General features: G+C 41.6%; 1 pseudogene; it reads right to left on the minus strand.

Annotated features, from left to right (window-relative positions):
- Positions 1 to 20,933: 20,933 nt before the first annotated feature.
- LOC108536814 (ubiquitin-protein ligase E3A pseudogene) overlaps positions 20,934 to 22,583 on the minus strand; it is a 3,947-nt pseudogene continuing 2,297 nt past the window's right edge.

The raw sequence follows: 22,583 nt of genomic DNA on the forward strand, positions 1-22,583 counted from the left end.
TTTAGACTATTTTATATCGAAATATAACAAACATGCTGAAAAATACACACAGCATAAATTTAATGACTTAGAAAGAACCTCCATGTAACCACTGCCAGATCAAAACACGGAACATTGCCTGCACCTCAGAAGCCCCCCTCGTGTCTTCCCATGAATGCTATCTTCCCAAAGGTAACGACTATCCTGACTTCTAAGCCTGTAATCTCATTTTTCTTGTCTAAAAACTTAAATAAATGAGCTCATACTGTATTTATTCTATTATGCCTGGGTTCTTTCTCTCCACATTATGATTGTGAGGTTCAGCCAGGTTGTCGCCTATAGCTCTAGTTTGGCCATTGTCATTGCTGTGTAATATTCCATTGTAAGAATATACTGCAATTTATTTTTCCATTATAATGTTGATAGATATTAGGTTGTTTATGGTGAAGTCCAAATGTGCACATTTTCTAGTTATGTGGCAAATATCTGTAGCTTGCCTTGAAAGCAAATAATTTTTCATACATGTTTCTTGACAAAATGCAAGGCATTCTCCCTGACCCTGTAAGGTTGTACATATAGAGTGCTACTGTCGAGCTTTTTTGTCAGCTGCTGGGACAAAAATAAATTCCATGTAGGGTGAGAGATGTTTGACCAGAGTTTGTGAGTATGTTTGTGTATAAGAGGAAATGGGGTGAGAAGAGGGTGGAGAGCTGTAAAAGAACACCATTATCCCCAAACCACTGGACAGATTAGAAATGATTTTATATTATAACACCGATAAGCAAGTTTCTTAATCCACAAATTTTCTTGACTGCCTTCTATGTGCCAGGTATTGTCATGACCACAGAATATACAATGGTGAATGCACACACACAGACCCTGGAAGCTGGGGTCTGGTTCTGTGAAATGAATCAATAGAAATGAAACCAAGTGAGATATGCCAGCCACAGAAAGACAAATACTGCCCAATTCCACTTCACATAAGGCATCCAAAAGTCAAATTTGTAGAATCCAAGCGTAGAATGGCAGTTACCAGGAGCTGGGGGAAGGGGGAAATGGGGAGTTACTGACAAAAAGGCATGAAATTTCAGTCAGGCAAGGTCAATGGACTCTAGAGATCAACTATACAGTATAGTACCTGTAGTCAGCAATCATGTATGGTTGACTCAAAAAGTTGTTAGGAGGGTAGATCTCATGTTAAGTGTTCTTACCAAAATAAAATAGAAAAAAAATTTTCAACCAAATTTGCTCTACTATTAAAATTAGTTTATTGAAATAGAAGAGTTGGTGCCATGTTGATATATTAATAAGGGAAGAGAGGGATTCACAGCTTGAAAGGTGGGATTCTAGGTCATTCTAAAGGAAGAGTTCCCCTTGCTGCTGCCACTGTTTCTGTTGTGTTTGTTGCCAGAATTGAGTCTTCACTTTGAAGAGTTCACAAGGCACCCTTTGCTGCTTTGTCTGGTTTATCAAGAAAGTGGCTGTGCAGTTGACAGAGGGGGTAAAAAGACCTGAAAGGAGAATTAAGTCAGGATGATACACAGATTCTGGTGATCCAAAGAATGAGTTCACTCTTCAGTAGAAGCTAGAGAATCCGTATCCTCCATAGTATCATGGTCGGCAGCAGCTGTATCCACAGCCTCCATAGCCACAGCCATAGCCTAGCCTGCGAAAGCTGCCACAACCACAGCCATAGCCATACACCCAGCCACCAAAGCCTCCAGAACCACAGCCCAGGCCTCCATAATAGCTGCTGTAGTAGCTCATGGTTCAGCAACTGTAGATGTATTTGGAGGTCAAGGGCAAGTTTCCTGAGTACAACTATCATCAGCTTCCCTGGGACTTTTGTGCATCCTCAGTGATGGGTAGGGTAGACTTCTCATGGCATAGATTCAATTGCATGAAAAAAATCTCATTCACCTTAAAACTGTAGAACAATTCCTGACACTAAGTAAATATGTTTCCATTTGATTTCTGTGCAGTTTGGATTCCACAGGACGGTTATGCTGTCTTCAAAGCCCTCCTGCTTTGACCATCATAGTTAAAGCTCTATAATCAGACATAAGAGCAGCAATCAGCTTCAATTTTGTCACCTAAAATTGTTCTTTCATTACAGCCCCTTCCCAGTATCTGATTCTTAATGTATTCCTTTCACAAATATTTAATGCCCAACTAATGCATCCCAGGCACTATGTTCAGAGCTAGGGATACAACTGTAAATAAGAACTGCCCTTCCCAATCCCATGAGTTTTGCCCCTTCATCTTTGTTATTTAAGTTACTGAAGTAATAGAAGAGGTACACTTGCTGTATAAATCCAACAAAACATAGCCGACAGCACAATAGGATCACATTTATTTTTTTAGGAGAGAGAAAAAAAACCCACATGGCAAAATTTTGTTTCCTTACACATTACTACCCTTTTATTCAATGTTGTTTAGGAAATTCAATGTTGTTTAGGAAACTTTTGATGGCTCTTCGCTCTTACTGCAAGATTTTTTTCCATTATTCAATGTTCATTTAGGAAATACTACTAGGGGGCAAGAGCTGTGGGTGTGATTTTTGCAAAGTAATACCATATTCTTCATCTTTGTAATCTTCTTCTTTTTTATTAAACTTTTAAGGCCAGGTGAGGTGGCTTATGCTTGTAATCTCAGTATTTTGGGAGGCCAAGGCGGGCAGATCACCTGAGGTTGGGAGTTCCAGACCAGCCTGACCAACAGGGAGAAACCTCATCTCTACTAAAAACACAAAATTAGCCAGGTGTGGTGGCACATGACTGTAATCCCAGGTACTCGGGAGGCTGAGGCAGGAAAATCACTTGAAACCAGGAGGCAGAGGTTGCAGTGAGCTGAGATCGTGCCATTGCACTCCAGCCTGGGCAACAAGAGTGAAACTCCATCTAAAAAACTAAAAATAAAAAATAAGAATAATAATCTTCTAAAGAGATTAACATCTGAGTATTGGCTCTATGCATCTGACTCCACAGCCACAGGTGGGCAGGCAGCCCTCTCTGCCTTACTGAATTCCTAACACGATCAGGAAAGAGGTTTTAAAAAGTTGTTTTCCAAATTCTGGGATTCTGTCTTCTGTTCTCTAAGGAAACCTTAATTAAACTGTAATTTACAGAAATACGTAAAATTAAAATACTTAAATGTGACATTTTCTTTTGAAGAATGAAGCCCACTGAAGTGTTCATGATGAGGCTCAGAATCATTACTACTTAACCATTGGTATTAAAAACAATTTCAAACACATAAGCAGTAGAATTATTCTATATACTATTAATAATCACTTCAGGTAGAATAATATAATATTGGAACTGGTGTAACCTCTTATTTTACAGATGATGAAACAGCATTGGAGAAGACTGGTCAGATCACCCAGTGAGTGACAAAACCCAGACTAGAACCTAAATCATTCACTTTCACCTCTTTCTTTTCATCATCACATTTTATAGATGTTGAACAACAAAGGCAAAAGCAAGAAATATTGTATTATCACAACAGAAAAATGAAAACTTTCCTTTGCTTTCTGGGCTGGTGAGCTTTCTCATTCTGATTTTTGATCTATATGCTGATTGGTCTGTTCCTTTCCTTTGGGCCAGAACTCAAAGGACTAAAATTAGCAAGTGAAAACTGAACGTCACACCCACTTATTATCAATGTGATTACAATCGAGATGCTTGTTGCACTGATTGTTCAAGAGACATAAAACTGAGAGGGGAGAACAAAGATAGGTTCAAAAGTTTTGAAGTGGAAAGCTGAAGCCCAACTCCTTCTTGTCTTAGAGTTAAAAGTATATGTATTCACCAAGAGATAAATATTAAAGCAAAACAACATGTAAAATGGGACTCTTAGTTTTAGCTGAGGACCTGTATTATCAGTGACAACAGCTCTCACATTACAAAGAAAGGTGGTAATCTACCTAAGAAGGACTTGCAAAGGGAGCTGTAGAAACCTAGATCTGCAGTCTGCAATTAATTGAAACCACCTTTGTAATAATTTTAACTGAGAAAATTATAACAGTGAAAGAGATCTGAGAAAATTATAACAGTGAAAGAGATCTGATCTAACCGACTCCTTCTTGCTTTTAACCTCTAAGCTGTCCTTGTTCATTGCTGGGTGTAGGCCAAACTAACTTTGGGAGGAATTTAACTTCAAAACAAAGATGATAACAGCCCTTTCCTGAGATAAAGCCCCTTCTTGCATGAGAACCAGTCTGTCTTTGTAGGACTAACAAATGAACTATAAGATTAGAGGCCAGGTGCAGTGGCTCACCTGAGGTCAGGAGTTTGAGACCAGCCTGACCTATATGGTGAAACCCCGTCTCTACTAAAAATATAAAAATTAGCCAGGTGTGGTGGTGGGCGCCTGTAGTACCAGCTACTCGGGAGGCTGAGGCAGGAGAGTTGCTTGAACCCAGGAGGTGGAAGTTGCAGTGAGCCAAGATTATACCACTGCACTCCAGCCTGGGCGACAGAGCGAGACTCCATCTCAAAAAAAAAAAAAAAGATTAGGAAGTGTGGCTTCAGAGTCATGCAGCCAGAGGCTCCAGCTGCAAGATTCTCAACCTCCCCGAGTTGCTCCTGGGGATAACATCAGTGTCGTAAAACCTAAGATCAGCACTTGAAATATTTGGCAGACTTTGCCTTCTGGTGCACCAAGGGATGCCACCCAGACAAGTAACCTGGCTCAACGAGTTCTGCAATCCCACCCAGAAACAGAAGATAACAAGAAAACCCACTTCAACCCGCTGATTTCAACCTGACCCAGCCACTCAGTACCCCCGACTTCCCAATCCCCTACCCACCAAATTATCCTTAAAAACCCCGATCCTCAAATTTTCAGGGAGACTGATTTGAGTAATAATAAAACTCAGTCTCCTGTACAGCTGGCTCTGTGAGAATTAAATTCTCTATTGCAATTCCCCCATCTTGATAAATTGGCTCTGTCTAGGCAGCAGGCAAGAACCCATTGGCCAGTTACACTAAGCTCCTATCTCCAATCATGAAATACGCTGGAGAGGCCAAGCATTAGGAAGGGGAAGAGATTTCTTTGGAAATGGTTTTCAAGAACCTGGGCATTTTCTAGCCAACTTTCATGGAAAGTGTACTGTATCCCTTGAATTTGGAAGACACAGCCAACTGCTGTCTGACTCAGGGCTGGGAAAGTGACTACAGGTGAGAGACAGAGCTGAACAGTCCATGGCAATGAGCCAGGGCTGAGTTTCAGAGTAACCTTGCCCCGATCTGTGACTGTTCAAAGACACATGGTTCCTGGCTGCCAGATAGGAATCTGGGGTGGGAATCCCACTGAGCTGATTTAAAAGGGATCCTGGTCAAGAGGGTGAAGCAACCTCAGCCAAAGCAATTGGGATGGTCCTATGAGACGCAGAAAGTGAGGGAGGATGTGAGCAGTCCACTAGAGGGATTGTTATACTGGAGCACTGATGAGAGGCCCATGAGTGCAAGAGTCAGCTCCAAAAGATGCACAATTCAGACAACCCTCTGGTCAGATTGTCAGAGGCATGTATCTCTCCCCTACTCCCTGTTTTAACCCCAGAAGAGTCAGAGCAGCCTAGAACTGAGACCTATGCTTAAGGGAGAGGTCCACCCTGCCTCTCTCACCACTGCTGGTTTATAGGTTTACAGAGGAAAGTTGAAGCCCAACTCTTTCTTGCACAAGAGTTGTTAAAAGTAATATATTTCAGTACAGGAGAAATATATTACAGGAGAAAGCATAAGAAACACTTTCTGTGGCAGTCAGCTAGACGGTGCCCAGGTTCTTAAAAAACTTTTTCCAAAGAAATCACTTCTCCTTCCTTCACTTCTAATATGAGATTATAGGAAAGAAAAAAAAAAGTCACTTCTCCTTCCTAACTCAGCCTCTCCAACATATTTAATGACGGGCTTAGCCACGGCTGGTACAGGCTGGCGGGGCCTGAAAGCTTTGCCTCTGAAAGTTTTTAAAGTTTGATTATTACTGATCTGGACATTTTCAATCTTGAACCGAAACCATTCTTGAGACTAAAATAATCAGAGAGCTTGCTTTGTTTTATTAATCTAAAAGAGAAAGGAAATAGTATAGCACCTGAAATGTGATTGAAAAGACAGAAAAAAATAGCTTTCAAAATAATTCTTAATGGAAGCTGTGGGGAGAAAAATGTAAGTCGTCTTCTAACTACCCTTGTTCAGCATAACAATTATAAATTCTAAAATATATTGGCCAGGTGCAGTGGCTCACGCCTGTAATCCCAGCACTTTGGGAGGCCGAGGTGGGTGGATCACGAAGTCAGGAGATCGAGACCGTCCTGGCTAACACAGTGAAACTCTGTCTCTACTGAAAATACAAAAAATTAGCCAGGTGTGGCGGTGGGCGCCTGTAGTCCCAGCTACTTGGGAGGCTGAGGCAGAAGAATGGCGTGAACCTGGGAGGTGGAGCTTGCAGTGAGCTGAGATCACGCCACTGCACTCCAGTCTGGGCGACAGAGCAAAACTCCGTCTCAAAATATACATGTATATTTAGCAGCACTAGTGTAGTTTTGGTAATAGGCATAAATTATACCTGAGAAAGTACTGATCTGATATTCATAGTAAAATCATTCCCCCAAACTGAGCTGACTTACAGAGCTAGCGAGATATATGCATGTGTGTACACACACAAATATATACATACTAACATATACTTGCAGAGCTGACAATATATACACCTGTACACACATGTATATACACACACATATACACACATATGTATATACACACATATATGTACATGTATGCACATGTACATATATACATACACACACATATATACACATACATACACATATATACATGTCTTTATAGTCAGTGATGTAAGGAGGTTATTTTTAAACATATATTCATAGTAAAATCATTCCCCAAACTGAGCTGACTTACAGAGCTAGCGAGATATATGCATGTGTGTACACACACAAATATATACATACTAACATATACTTGCAGAGCTGACAATATATACACCTGTACACACATGTATATACACACACATATACACACATATGTATATACACACATATATGTACATGTATGCACATGTACATATATACATACACACACATATATACACATACATACACATATATACATGTCTTTATAGTCAGTGATGTAAGGAGGTTATTTTTAAACATATATAAGCAGAAATTTTTTGTTTATATAAAAACACTGATACACACTTTTATTGTTTCTCTCCATTTATGGGCCATACTAAGTTTTAGGATATAAAAGCACAGCCCAAATCCTGGATGCTATGTGACCCCAAGGTAATACTCTTGAGCTGCTTCTGCCAGAGAGCTGATTCGTGGCATCGCCTGTAAGGAGCCCTGATGTTCTACCAAGGGGAGTGTGTCTTCAGCCTGGACACCAAGGAGAAAGTGCTTCCTCCCACTCAAGGGAATCCAAACACCTCTCCTACTGCCACAGCAAGCAGAACCTCCATCACATCAGAGAAACAAATGCAGCTGGAAAAAGAAGACCACAGAGTCAGAGCATTCAGGCCAGTGAGGCCCAGAGCTGCAGTCTCAAGCCAAAATTCTTTAAGGAGGCAGCCAGCTTTTGGCAGACAGTACAGAAAAATAAATATATCCTTAGAAATCAACTGATAAAGATTGAGTGATTGAGAGAAAACTGCCTTTAAAGACAGAAAATAAGCTATCAGAAATGAGGAAAAGAGATCCAATGCAAGAATCAGACAGGGTACAAAGAAGAGAACCCAGATTGGAAGATAATTTTTTTTCTGAGAAAAAATGGAGATAATCATGATTAAAAATAATCATTGCCCTTACAAAGACCCACTCTTACTTACTCTGTGGAAACTGGGATTTATAGCTCCTTTATCGTTGTTTAGCTGGCATACTAGTCCTAGGATATCAAGCCGATGTGCTTTCGTTCTTGGCAATATCTGCAACCACATGAAAGCACTGTGGCTCTCTGGGAAACCGATTTGGGAAAGGAGTTGTGAGTGTGGGATGTTTAGGAAGGAGAGCCCTAGGATCCGCCCTAAGGAAGGGAGCCTGGGCTGACATCTCAGGTCCTCTGCAGCTAGACTGGCCCTTGCAGTGCTGTGCCAGATAGCCAGGCCTTTATATTCCTATACTGATCAGTCATCAAATGTGGGGAGAAGTGTGAGCTTGGGTGAGCAGCTCAGCAGCTGAGCCAATCCTGGAAGGGGCTCACAGCTGCAGGTTGTGTACTCACCATGCTCCCAGTGCCTGGGGAACAAGTCAGTTCTTGGAGGGGATCTGGCAGCACATCCCGGAGTTGAGCACATGCTACCCCAGGCTCCTGCTGCAGATGCTGCCCGGGCCCCGCCTGTGTGGTTAGACCCTCAATGCCAGCAGTCCTTCTGTTACGGTTTGGCTCTGTGTCCCCACCCAAATCTCATGTCGAATTGTAATCCCCACGTGTTGGATGAAGTGCCTGGTGGGAGGTGACTGAATCATGGAGGTGGACTTCCCCCTTGCTGTTCTCGTGATAGTGAGTGAGTTCTTACAAGATCTGGTGGCATAAAAGTGTGTAGCACCTCCCCCTTCACTGTCTGTCTTGCCACCATGTGAAGAAGGTGCTTGCTTCCCCTCCACCTTTCCGCCATGATTGTAAGTTTCCTGAGGCCTCCCAGTCATGCTTCCTGTACAGCCTGCAGCACTGTGAGTCAATTAAACCTCTTTTCTTCTTAAATTACCCAGTCTTTAGTAGTTCTTTTTCTGTTTTTTGTTTTTTTGTTTTTTAAGATGGAGTCTCACTCTGTCATCCCGGCTGGAGTGCAGTGGTGCAATCTCGGCTCATTGCAACCTCCTCCTCCTGGGCTCAAGCGATTCTCCTGCCTCAGCCTCCAGAGTAGCTGGACTACAGGCATGCACCACCACGCCTGGCTAATTTTTATATATATTTTTTTAGTAGCATGGGGTTTCACCATATTGGCCAGGCTGGTCTCAAACTCCTGACCTCATGATCTGCCTGCCTCGGCCTCCCAAAGTGCTAGGATTACAGGCATGACCTGGTAGTTCTTTATAGCAGTCAGAGAATGGACTAATACACCTCCCACGGATGTAATCCACATCGCTGTGCCTGCCGGCTTTTGGCTGAACCACTAAAGGCAGCTTTGCTCATAAGTGAGAACATTTGGAAGTGCCAGGGAATAAATATCTCCCTCCCTCCCACCAGCAGCCTTTAATCACTGACTCTTGGGAATTAATAAAGACCCAGCTACCTAACCCCTCCATAGGCCAGTTCTGATGTATGTTTCCCACTATTCCTCCAGCTTCCAGGGGAGATTAAGTGCCAGTCACCCACTGCAGGAACTGTCTTAATAGCCCACCCTTTGCTGTCCATCTTTCCCTCCATTTCTCACTTTCCCACTCCCCTACGTCTGTTCCCTCCCCCTCCCAAATAAACTACTTGCACTCAAATCTTTATCTAAGGATGTATCATTGGGAGAAGCCAAACTAAACAGCTCCCATATCAAATATATATATATATATATGTCTGGTAGACACAGATCATAGAGTTTCTTCTATTAAAAAAGAAACCGGTGTGTAGAGATTAATGCGACCAGGAAGAAGAAGGATATAGTATAATGAAATCCTTTCCAAGAAGAAAAAGAACAAAGACAATCTACTGTTTTAGTCCGTTCAGGCTGCTATTTTTTTTAAAACCGTAAAATGGATGGCTTATATCAATAGAAATCTATTTCTCACAGTTCTGGAGTCTGGGAAGTCTAAGATCAAGATGCCAGTAGATTTGGTGTCTGGTGAGGGTCTGCTCCCTCGTTCGTAGACGGCACTTTCTCCCTGTGTTCTCTCATGGTGGAAGAGGCAAGCTCGCTCTCTGGGTTCCCTTTTATGAGGACACTAATGCCATTCAGGCAGGCTATGTCCTCACTACCTAATCACCTTCCCAAAGCCCCACCTCCTACCACCATCATCTCAGGGGTTAGAATTCCAACATAGGAATTTGGAGGAGACTACAAGCATTCCGACTGTAGCACCCACTCTGTATAATGCACTGGAGTATAAAACAAAGGGTGGGAGGAAGAAATTGTAGACACAAGTCCTCACCTTCCCCTTCTCAAGATAGAAGTCTGTAGTGTGAAGGACAACTAGAAACATCCAGGCAGGCACTATTAGAGAAATACAATTGACAACAGCACATCTCCAACCCAGAAAACTTCCCACGAAGGAAGAGGAAGAAAACAATTTCGTTATTGAATAAACATTGAACCAGAATGTGGTGCACATCACAGGCGATCCACTAAGAAATTGTGAAGACAGAAAGAAGTCTCACCTTTTTATATAGCCAAGCAGATACAGCCCGTTACATACATGTTCTCAAAATAAACAACACCTACGCCTCCATAAGAGGACTTGGCAGCACGATTTGTCACACATGGCTCATCCTAGATTCACTGAGTAATTGCAGTGACCATCTGTGTTTCCCAATTGGCTTTATTCAAAGGAAAAATAAACTTCTTATATCCTGATGATAGAAGGTAGTTTGGGAGCAAGACACCTGCCAAAGTGACAGAGAATTTACAATGACAAGTTTCCTAAAGTAAATTCTCTAAGAAAAAGGAGTTATCTTCCCTTATTTTCAACAGAGACAATGACACTTCTTCTTTTTTTGAGATGGAGTCTGGCTCTTGTCACCCAGGCTGGAGTGCAATAGCACGATCTCAGCTCACTGCAATCTCCACCTCCCGGGTTCGGGCAATTCTATTGCCTCAGCCTCCTGAGTAGCTGGGATTACAGGCGCCCGCCACCACACCCAGCTAATTTTTTGTATTTTTAGTAGAGACAGGGGTTTCACCATGTTGGCCAGGCTGGTCCCGAACTCCTGACCTCAGGTGATCCACCTGCCTCGGCCTCCCAAAGTGCTGGGATTACAGGCCCAGCCTCTTATTTTTATTTGTATTTGCGCTTACAGTACCTAGAAACCCCTACACTTGAGAGGTTTTCGTGGAAGACAATTTAGGTGATGCTCCAGTGAACAAGGTGGAGAATTAAGGAGACAAGAGAAGGGTCAAGGGATCTGATCAAACTATCCCATGCTGTCTGTTATAGAACTTTAGGTTTTCTTGTAAGATGGGGAGTCATTAGAGAGTTTCGCCCAGAGGAATGATACGATTTGGCTTACATGTTAGAGTCACTCATTATTCATAAGTATCTATTAGCAACTCTATTCCTGGGATTATTCTTGATACTAAAGAAGGTACACAAGAAACAGAGCTTTGTTGTAAGGTTTTTTACTCTGCTGATGGGGAAATAACAGGGAAAAGCAGCCACTAGTAACACAGGTCATATAGGCAGCTGTCAGTGTACAGAAAAGGCAAGAAGAAAAGAATACAGAGAAAATGGAAGACTAAGGACTGAAATAGTCACAGAACGCATCAAGGGGAAGACAATTTGAGCTGGGCATGAAAGGGTGGTAGTAGTTGGAAGACACAGAGGAAAATAGTATAACTTAAGGGTCAGGAATGACTCTGAAAATACTGAATTGGATTTGGACAGGTTGGGAAAAACTAACAAGATTGCAGAAGACTGATGCTGCAAGAGGCCAAGGGTTACTGATAAGGAAGGACAAGGAACAGGTCATCATGTAACTGGCTAGTAGAAATGTTCCTGTTCTCTGCTCTGATATCTTCAACTGGAGCCGAACAGAGTGGCCATATATTTGCATAATGGCCTCCTCCTTGTTACTTTTTACCAATTAGCTGGGTTTAACAAGAAGCAATTACGACAATTACTTTTAATTACTTCTGCTATTCCCTCCTCACCCTATTCTTCCTTTCCTACCCCTTAGATTAAAAACTCACCCTCAATGGTGTGTAAAACTTTAAATAACCTAGAAGCTTTGAACAAAATGCCAGTTTACTGGAGGGTGAGGAAGGGTTCTTCAAGACTGATGAGAACCAAAATTGTGATGGTTACTTGTATTTGGCAAACTGACTGGGTCATGGAGTGTTTGATATTCAAGAATATCAAGCAAAATTCAAGGTTAAGTATTTCTCCTGGTGTTTCTGCAAAAGTGTTTTGGATGAGATCAACATTTAAACCAATGGACTAAGTGAAGCAATTGCCCTCCCTAGTGTCAGTGGGCCTCATCCAATCAGCTGAAGGTCTAAATAGAACGAAAAAGCCAACTATCCCCCAAGTAGGAGGGAATCTCTCCTGCCTGACTGCCTTTTGACTGACATGGGATTTTTTTCCTGCCTTCAGACTCACACTGATGCACAGGCTCTTCCTGACTCTTCAGCCTGCCAGGCTTTGGATTGGTACCACAACACAGACTCTCCTGGTTCTCAGGCCTTCAGATTCAGACTGGAACCAAACCATCAGCTCTCCTGGGTCTCCAGCCTACCAACCCACCCTGCAGATAGATATTAAGACTGCTCAGCCTCCATGATTGCATGAACCGATTTCTTGTAATAAATCTCTTTCTATGTATATACATCTTGTTGGTTCTGTTTCTCTAGAAAACACTAATACAGAAATGCATCTGACAATTTCCCTTCTCTTGCTTTTGGGATGTGGGTTGCCAAGGGGTTGAGAACAGTGGAAGCAGGAGAAGGCTGGAAAGGTATCATAATACTGGGACTTCTAAAAGCACTTGTGGGCTTCCCTCAGGCCCAGAGTAGGGCACTACCCACTCTCATAGGGTAATAAATGTCAGGGGGGGTCACAAAACATGAGCTTTTTCTAAGTAGTGGCCTATTCACCCTGGGACCTAAGGGGCTGTCACTAAAAAAGAAACAGTCTGTACAGTAACAGGTGAGTACAGATTGGAAGCCACCTGGTCATGGCACAGCCCTCAGGGAGGAGTGAGAGACACAGCTGAATTCAGCCCTTGGACACATGCCTAAAAACATTTCCTTATAATAGTCACAAACATAAATACAATTTCTAGTGAATGCTTACTCAGTAACAGATGCTGTGCTATGGGCCTTGGGTCCATTGTCTCATGTAATCTTTGCAACGACTCTAGAGGTAAAAATTACTGTCCTTACTTTTCAGATGGAAAAACAGAGGTCTAATGAAGTGTATTAGTCAGAGTTTTCCAGAGAAACAGGAAAATAGAATGTGTGTGTATATGTGTGTGTGTGTGTGTGTATACATATATTTATAAACCTCTCTCTGTCTCATATATATATATGTCTCATATATATGTCTCATATATATATATATGAGACAGAGAGAGGTTTATAATGGAAATTGTCTCATGCAACTTTGGAAGCCAAGAAGCCCCGTCATATGCCACTGCAAGTTAGAGAAGCAAGAAAGCCAGTGGTGTAGTTCAATCCAAGTGCTCTGGCCTGAGAGCTAGAGGAGCCAATGATATACCAGGCTAAGTCCAAAGCTACAAGAACCAGGAGCCCTGATATCCTTGGTTCTTGAGACACAAGAAGGTGTATGTTCCAACTCAAATAGAGAGAGCAAATTTGCCCTTCCTCTGCCTCTTCATTCTACTTAGAGACTCAAAGTATTGGGTGATGTCTGCCCACATTGGTGGGCGATTCTTTAACTCAGCAGATTGATTCAAATGTTAACTTCTTCTTGAAACCCCTCACAGACAACACAAAAACAATATTTTCTCAGTTATCTGGGCATCCCTTAGCCCAGGCAAGTTGACACATGAAATTAGCCATCCCATGAAGTTAAGAGAAGTTACAGCTGAAGAGACTGAGGGTCCAAGACTCTAAAAATGTGTTGTAGGGACTGAATGAATTGTTCTCAGAAATGTGTGTAGCCAAGTGTCTGGCATGTGATAAGGCTTCAATAAATGAATTTTTTTATGTTCACATTGTCATCATTATCATCACCATTATTATATTCTTCCTTCACTATACTTTATCAAATACTAATACATTTCTCTGGCTCTAACAAGGCTAAAATGCTAAAGGCATCACTCTGTATATGCCCTTTAAATTCAAAGCTACATGAAAGTGTATTTGTCGGCCAGTCCCGGTGGCTCACACCTGTAATCCCAGCACTTTGGGATGCTGAGGTGGGCAGATCATGATGTCAGGAGTTCAAGAGCAGCCTGGCCAATATGATGAAACCCCATCTCTACGAAAAATATTTTTAAAAAATTAGCCAGGCGTGGTGGCACATTCCTGTAGTCCCAGCTACTTGGGAGGCTGAGGCAGGAGAATCGCTTGAACCCGGGAGGCAGAGGTTGCAGCGAGCCGGGATCAATGCACTGCACTCCAGCCTGGGCAACAGAGCGAGACCCCATCTAAAAAAAAAAAGGATATTTGGGCACACAGAGAAACAGTAGGAATGTGCACACACGGAGAGAAGACCACATGAGTTCACAACAAGGAGGTGGCCCAGCTACAAGCCAAGGACAGAGGCCTCAGAAAAAAAACAATCCCACGGGCCTTAATTTTGGAGTTCCAGCCTCCTGAACTGTGAGAAAATAAATTTCTGTTTAAGCCACCCAGTCTGTGGTATTTTGTTATCGCAGCCTGAACAGACTAATACAAACATTAACAGAGTAGTCTTATTACATCATGAATAACTTCAATAGACAATGGTAGGTTGGACAGAGCAGACCTCCATCCAGGGAAATACTGTGGGGTACGGGGGTAAAGGACACAGACTTTGCAATCATATCCCAAAGCCTCCACTTGCTCCCTTGGGCATGTTACTTAACCTGCGAATCCATATCCTCTTCTGCGAAATGACATTCATGGAAGGATCACAGGAGATAAGGTTTATAAAAGCATTTTTCATAGTTCTTAAAGGTCACTGCTTAACATATGTCAATGCCCTGCCCTCATCTTCCTGTCCAACTCAGTTACATAGGAGTAGTAAGGCCTCAGTTCTAAGATAATTGGAAAATGCCAAATAGATGAGTAAAAATTACTGAGTGAAATAAATGCATGTAAGCCTGAGTGTGTGCACAAATGCATGGGCGAGGTGCCTAACATGGGGCAGGTGTGGCTGTTCTCTGAGCCTACTGTGTAAGCCTGGGATCCATTCTAATGAGTGGTTTTGTGCTATAATTGTAGTTGGATAGTCTGACTAACACCAGAGGCCACAGGTGACCCTGGTGGAACATTTGGAAGAAAAAGCCAGAATTAGATGGAGTATGTTCACCAGTTTCCAAATGCCAAATAGAACTAAAATCAGATTACTGGCCAAGAAAAGAAGAATCCACATGAATTATTAAGAACATGGGTCATTTTGAGGTTCCTTGGAATTAACCATGTCTCTGGGATATTCATGTTCTTCTGTAAAGATCTCCCTTAAATGATTATTTTAGTGTGACCTTCCCAAGGAGGAGAGACCTCTTAAAGTCCCTCGGCTCCTGTTGAGCTGCCAGATCCCAAGGTGATCAAGTAGGACAACAAGCCAAACTGAAAGAAACAACCAGGCCTTTATTCATTTATCACAAAAGTGAAGGCAAGAGACAAAGACAGAGAAAAAGGAGGGAAGGGGAAGAACTAGGGTTAAAAGGTACTGGGTCAGAGTACCCAATGGAGAGAAGAGTCTTAGTCAAGGTCCCCCCATAAGGATCATCTTGGTGGATGTGCCTCAAAAGTGCCCCCACTCTCACAGGGCTATACATAAGGAGGACCCCAAATGGACATGTCTTGGCTATGAATGTGAATATCCGTAAGTGTGTGAGTAGTAAGTGTAGGGGGATTTGAATCCTTGACTGCACCTCCCTCCTCCAGAGACTGCGATGTGGGGAGGTCAACTTTCTCCCCTGAGACCTGCCAAGAAAAGCCTTGCAATTGTCTTTGGTCAGACCTGAGAGATCGTACCCAGGACTTTAATCTGGAGCTGGAATCTTCACTATTGATAAGATCTCCACCACACGTTGGCCTGAAGCCATTGGTCTTAACCTTAGAGTCTGGAATTACTAGCGAATCTGTTTAAAACTACAAATCCTCTCCTCTGAAAATACGCATAGATATATTTGGCATAAAATTTCATGAAATGTGTAAAACCATGAAGTCTACCTGTAGACCCAAGGTTAAGAAATCCATCACCAGACAGAAACAGATTACTTTGTCAGGAATTTGAATAACGTAAAGGCCCATGTGGCTTCACTGTGGGATGTCACTAGAGAATAAAATCAGGTAACCTGGCCAGTGACTGCAGAACCACTCTGATAGCACCCCAGAACTTGCTTCATCTGTCATAAGGTTTAACCACCATGCCCATTTCTAAAGGTGAATACTGGTATCGTGTGTGTGTGTGTGTGTATGTGTGTGATGTGTGTGTGTAAAACAACTGATTGAATAAATCTAACAACCCAGCAAGCATATATAGCTTGTGAAACTCAATAAATACTTAAGTCGGTGCTCAATAATTGTATTAGTTTGGTTAGGTTGCCATAACAAAATGCCACAGACTAGGTGGCTTAGACAACAGAAATTTATTTATCACCATTCTAGAGACTGAGAAGTCCAAGATTAAGGTGCCAGCAAGATATGTTTCATTCTGAGGCCTCTTCTCTTGGCTTGTAGACAGCCACCTTCTCCCTATGTTCTTATATGACAGAGAGAGAAAGAGAGAGCAAAGCAAAGCTCTCTCTTTCTTGTTCACTCTCTCTCTCTTTTTTTTTTTTTTTTTTTTTCTTGAGACAGAGTCTTGGCCTGTTGCCCAGGCTGAAGTGCAGTGGCACAATCTTGGCTTACTGCAAACTCTGCCTCCGGGGTTCAAAGGATTCTCTTGCCTCAGCCTCCCGAGTACCTGGGATTACAGGTGTGCACCACCATGTCTGTCTAATTTTTTGTATTTTAGTAGAGACAAGGTTTCACCATGTTGCCCAGGTTGGTCTCTAACTCCCGAGCTCTCTAACCTAATCTGCCTACCTCAGCCTCCCAAAGTGCTAGGATTACAGGCGTAAGCCACCATGCCCAGCTGGTTTCTCTCTCTTCTTATAAGGACACTAATCCTATCACCTCAGGGCCCCACCCTTACGACCTCACCTACCGTTAATTGCCTCCTAAAAACTCAATCTCTAAATACAATCACAATGGCGGTTAAGGCTTCAACACACAAATTTTTGAGGGACACAATTCAGTTCATTGTTTTATATATTATATATAAATTATATATTATATATATATATATTTATTTATTTACACCAGTTCTTCATTCTCAATCTTGAAAGGATTTCTCCCACTAAACTGAAAGTCTCTTTGCACTACTGGACTTGAACCAACCATGAAACAATGACAAGTTACTTCCAGAGACACCCAACATCCTTGGATTATGTTGAACATTTAGCCCCTGAAAGCATAGAACCTACCTATTCTTAACAATGCTTCTTTCTGCAAAGGAAAAATAAAAGTTTTCCAAACATTTTATAGATTTTTCTGGTGGGCTATATATATTGATGGGGAGTAACCACAAATTGACACTCCACTGTGAGATTAGATTATATTCCCACACTACTTCAGCAAGGTTACAAACCCTATTGAAAGCATAGTGGCCATGCAGGGCAGAAACAGATGTGATATACTTCACCCTCAAAATGTTTCATGGAGGGCATGTAGTCACCATTGACTTTTTTGGCTCAAGGTAAGGTCTGGTTGGAAAACTGTCAAGTCACTGACCTTTTAATATACATGGCTTATATATCATCATTTCAGAAGCATTTATATTAAAATAAATGAGATACATTAAAATCTGTGTGCTACCCTTTAACAAAACTTTTACAAACATCAAGCTCTCCTGCTTCTTGAACCCAAATTAGCACTAGCAAGGCCCCATCCTCCTCCAGGAGGCGAGGGTAGTCAGTGCCTCAATGTCCCTTGTATTAGTTCATTCTCTCGCTGCTAATAAAGACATATGTGAGACTGGGTAATTTATAAAGAAAAACAGGTTTAATGAGCTCACAGTTCCACATGGCTAGGGAGGCCTCATAATCATGGTGGAAGGCAAGGAGCAGCAAAAGCCCATCTTACATGGAAGGTGGGAGGCAAAGAGGGCTTGTGTAGGGAAACTCCCCTTCATAAAGCCATCAGATCTCATGACACTTATTCACTATCATGAGAAGAGCATTATAAAGACTTGCCCCCATGATTCAATCACCTCCCACCAGGTCCCTCCCACAACACATGGGAATCATGGGAGCTACAAATCAAGAGATGAGATTTGGGGGGTGTACACGGCCAAACCATATCATCCCTGAACAATACAGCTTCTCCACTTTCTGGAAAATTCATGTTCTTGGGGTGCTTAAAACACCATGATTCACTGCATTTTGCCTGAAAGGTGATTGAAACACTCATAAGAAATTATCAGAAAAAAACTAGTTCAATTTGGAAAAATAATACACGGATTCAGTTATAGAAACTCAGAGGAATGCAGGAATTAGACTGAGAAAACACAATCACAATAAGAGACCCTCCTCTAGCTCAGCAGCTAACATTTCTCTGTTTCCATGTCATTAGCTAACATGCTCTAAATAACTTTAATTGTTCACATAGATCAGTAACGGAAGCTTTACAATGCCCTACATGAAAGGTTGTTTTTCCATAAGTAAGTGCAGGCTTCCATATTAAAAATTCATTCAAAATTACCAGATGAATTGCCCACTGAAGCAAATAATTGAAATTATCAGAGTATCAAATAAAAATATGTTTAAGCTCCCTTTTTTAAAAAAAATCTGTAAAATGTTGCTAACAAAGTAATTTTAGTTTTCATTTTAAATTGTCAGTGCTTTTTTCCAGATACCATTCATCCTTGAAAAAAATCATATTTTGGTCTATAACTGCAAAAATTATTTTTCATGGTTAGTTTCATATTTCTAAATGTTGCTGCATTTTAATTTTTGTAATTCTATCAATTTCATGTCTGGAGTTCTTCCCTGCCACTTCAGCTGAGCTCACATGCCCACTGGTAGGTGCTGTAGGATTTCCTCTCACATTTATAGCCTTCAGTTATTAATGTTTATTTGAGAGAAGGAAAGAGAGAGGAAGATTCTTATAAATGGCTCTGAGCATCTACTGAGGATGAGAAGACTTTGTTTAACTAAAATCAACTTGGCTCTTGAAAACATATTTCTCCTTGACGATTGAAACACCTAACCTTGTCATTCAAGTTAAACTCAATTGCTACCATTTTAAAATGTAGCGACTCAATATTAAACTCAGTCGATTCAAGCCTGTGTTCCTCAGCTCCTTTCTCCCTGGGAATGGTTTTTACTGGTGGGTGGGTTTGCATTGTCCTGGCACCAGATGTAAGAGGCAACTGGACTTGGCATCCACAATTGACTTCCTCCAAACCCAATCAAGTTTGCCTTAGGTTCACTAGCTCTGTCACAGAATGCTGCAACCCACCTCCAGTAGGAAAAGAGGACATAGAATGAAGGGATTGGAGAAATCTAAGTGGCTTTTCTTTGCTCTACCTCATACACAGTGAGGTCTAGTGTATTAGTCCATTTTCATACTGCTATGAAGAAATACCAGAGACTGGGTAATTTATAAAGAAAAAGAGGTTTAATGGACTCACAGTTCCACATGGCTGGGGAGGCCTCATGATCATGGCGGAAGGGGAAGGAGGAGCAAAGGGACGTCTTACATGGCGACGGGCAAGAGAGTGTGTGCAAAATAATTGTCCTTTATAAAACCATCAGTTCTCACGAGACATATTCACTGTCACAAGAACATCATGGGAAAAAATCCATCCCCATGATTCAATTACCTCCCACCAGATCCCTCCCACAAACCATGAGGATTGTGGGAGCTACAGCTCAAGATGAGATTTCGGTGGGAACACAGCTAACCATATCGGCTAGATTCTGTTAGACTCTCTCAGCTCATTACCCGGACACCTTAGCCATACAGTCTCCGATGCCATGTTGGACATTCTTGGGTCAAGAGAAACAAAGTGTGGTCAGCAAGGCTGGGGAAAGAGGTATCTTCCGTACACACTAGCATGCAAACCATGTGTACTTTCTCTCCAAATCTCCTCCTCGCTTCCGCTGAATAGACTTTTATCTCCTTTCTTTCACTAAGGTATAACTTACATAGAGTGTATGAACAATTCAATGAGTTTTAACAAATATATACACTTTTGTAACCTATAGCCTTATCAAGATATAGAATATTCTATCACCTCAGAAATTTTTCTTATGCTTCCCACTCCCTCATCAATTATCACTCCGAGGCAAACACTTTTCTGATTTCTATCATCACAGATTAATTCTGAGTGTGCCAGAATTTCATATAAATGAAATCATGCAGTGGGTGCTATTTGGGGTCTGGCTTCATCCACTCAGCATCATGTTTTTAAGATGCATGCATGTGGCACTATTAGTAATTTATTCCATTATGTTGCATTGTATGAAATTTTTTTCCAATTTCTCCCATCCATCTTGATTGATTCTCAAGATTTTGCACAGAAAACTCTTTGGGGGCTAGAACAGCAGTAATTGCATCACACTGTTTGCAAAATTTCAGGTTTCAAAAGCAAATCATTAAAAAATATATATAGCTCCTGATTTGAGTTAGATACAGGGACAAAAAAGCAGCACATACTTAAAGGTTACGTGGTCTACAAAAGGTGGCAATGTTTTCCTTGGGAGAGTAGTTCTGTTGGCATTTATTTTTTAAATACTCAAAACGCTCAACCTCAAGCAGTAATAAACACAAGCAAATGTGATTTTACCCTTAAAATAAATTCTCAGAAAAACCTCTCTGTACACACAAGTGAAAGAATATGTAACACTTTCACTTAAAAAATTATAATACAGGATTTGTTCATACACATAGCTGAAATCTGCTATTCCAGCCCACATGTTCCCAGAAGGGAGTCAGAGACATAGGTGACTACTGTGGTCTTCTTACAGCCTTTTGTACTGGGACACTATTACCACCAAAATCTATCCCTCTTGTTTTATTTTAAATGTTTTAATTTTTTCTTCCTTTTTTTTTTTTTTATTTTATTTTGTTTTGTTTTACGGCATGCCAAGTCCTTTGACATATGTGATGGCCTTCAACAATCTCTTTAAGTTTTTCTTTGCTTGAATATTCCGGAAGTAAAAGCACATGAAAGCAAGTATGAGATGTGGGTAACCTTTCTGTGTCTGGGCCATTTTTGGCTATAATCTTCTTTAATTGTCCTAGTCTTCCCACAGGTGCTCTGTCTGTGCCCATTGTAAACTGCAAGAAGAGTCTTTCCTGTTCATCTGTAAATGAATTAATGATTTCCCAGAACTCCCTAATCAGAACGGAGTCCCTGGTATAGCCACCATCGTATTCCGTAGTTTCTTCTAGTGCTTGGAAATCTAGATTCTGGCTTCCACATATAAACAATTCAATTTCTTCTGGTCTGAATAAATACTTTGAGGGCAATTCATTGGTCACTGTATGAAAACCTCTCCAAAAAGCCTTGAACTGTTTATCTACTGATTTATTGAGAATGTAGTCAGAATAAAGATTGACAAATTCCTTCCTGTTTTCATTTGTCATTGGAATTTTATCAACATTTTCCTTTAGATCATACATCATTGGGTTATCTGGAAAGTGATCATCATGTCATCTTCCACATTTCCTTCATACGCCAGTAAATCTTTTGAACTCTGATACAGAACTGGGTGAGAGTCTCCCAAGTCATGAAAAGTTCCTTTCTTCCCCATTAGCTTCCTGTAGACAACCATGGGAAAATGTACATCCAGTATACAGTTATTGTAAATAGCCAGACCTATACTATGCCAATCAGAGTAAACTGACCCTCAGTTTGAAAAGATAGATTAGCTGGGCATGGTGGCTCACGCCTGTAATCCCAGCACTTTGGGAGGTGAAGGTGGGCAGATCACGAGGTAAGGAGATTGAGACCATCCTGGCTACAATAGTGAAACCCCGTCTCTACTAAAGGGTACAAAAAAAATTAGCCGGGCGTGGTGGTGGGCGCCTGTAGTCCCAGCTACTTGGAAAGCTGAGGCAGTAGAATGGCGTGAACCCAGGAGGCGGAGGTTGCAGTGAGCGGAGATCGTGCCACTGCACTCCAGCCTGGGTGACAGAGCGAGACTACATCTCAAAAAAGGAAAAGAAAAGAAGATGGATTAAACCAAAGCAATTTTGTAAGTTCATCGTATGTGAACATACCAATATCTGGATTGAAGATTTCCTCCACAATCAGCTGAAAAAATTATTTGGAAACACCTCCCTCATCAACTCTTTGTTCTCCTTCAAATTCCACATAGAACTACTTCTTCAAGTCTGCAGGATTTTCCATAGTAATCATCTCTAGCCAGATAAATGCATCATCTATTATATGGTCACATCTAACAATGAGTCTCAAATATGGATTCAACTGCTGTCCTTGAACTAAGCTGTAGAGAACAGTGATTCTTCATTCACTGTACATGTGAATTCTATTGTCATAATATAATCCCAGAGGCCGGGTGCGGTGGCTCAAGCCTGTAATCCCAGCACTTTGGGAGGCCGAGACGGGCGGATCACGAGGTCAGGAGATCGAGACCATCCTGGCTAACACGGTGAAACCCCATCTCTACCAAAAAATACAAAAAACTAGCCAGGCGACCTGGCAGGCGCCTGTAGTCCCAGCTACTCGGGAGGCTGAGGCAGGAGAATGGCGGGAACCC

This window comes from Rhinopithecus bieti, unplaced genomic scaffold (assembly GCF_001698545.2).
Source record: "Rhinopithecus bieti isolate Rb0 unplaced genomic scaffold, ASM169854v2 scaffold_13207, whole genome shotgun sequence".
NCBI lineage: Eukaryota > Metazoa > Chordata > Mammalia > Primates > Cercopithecidae > Rhinopithecus > Rhinopithecus bieti.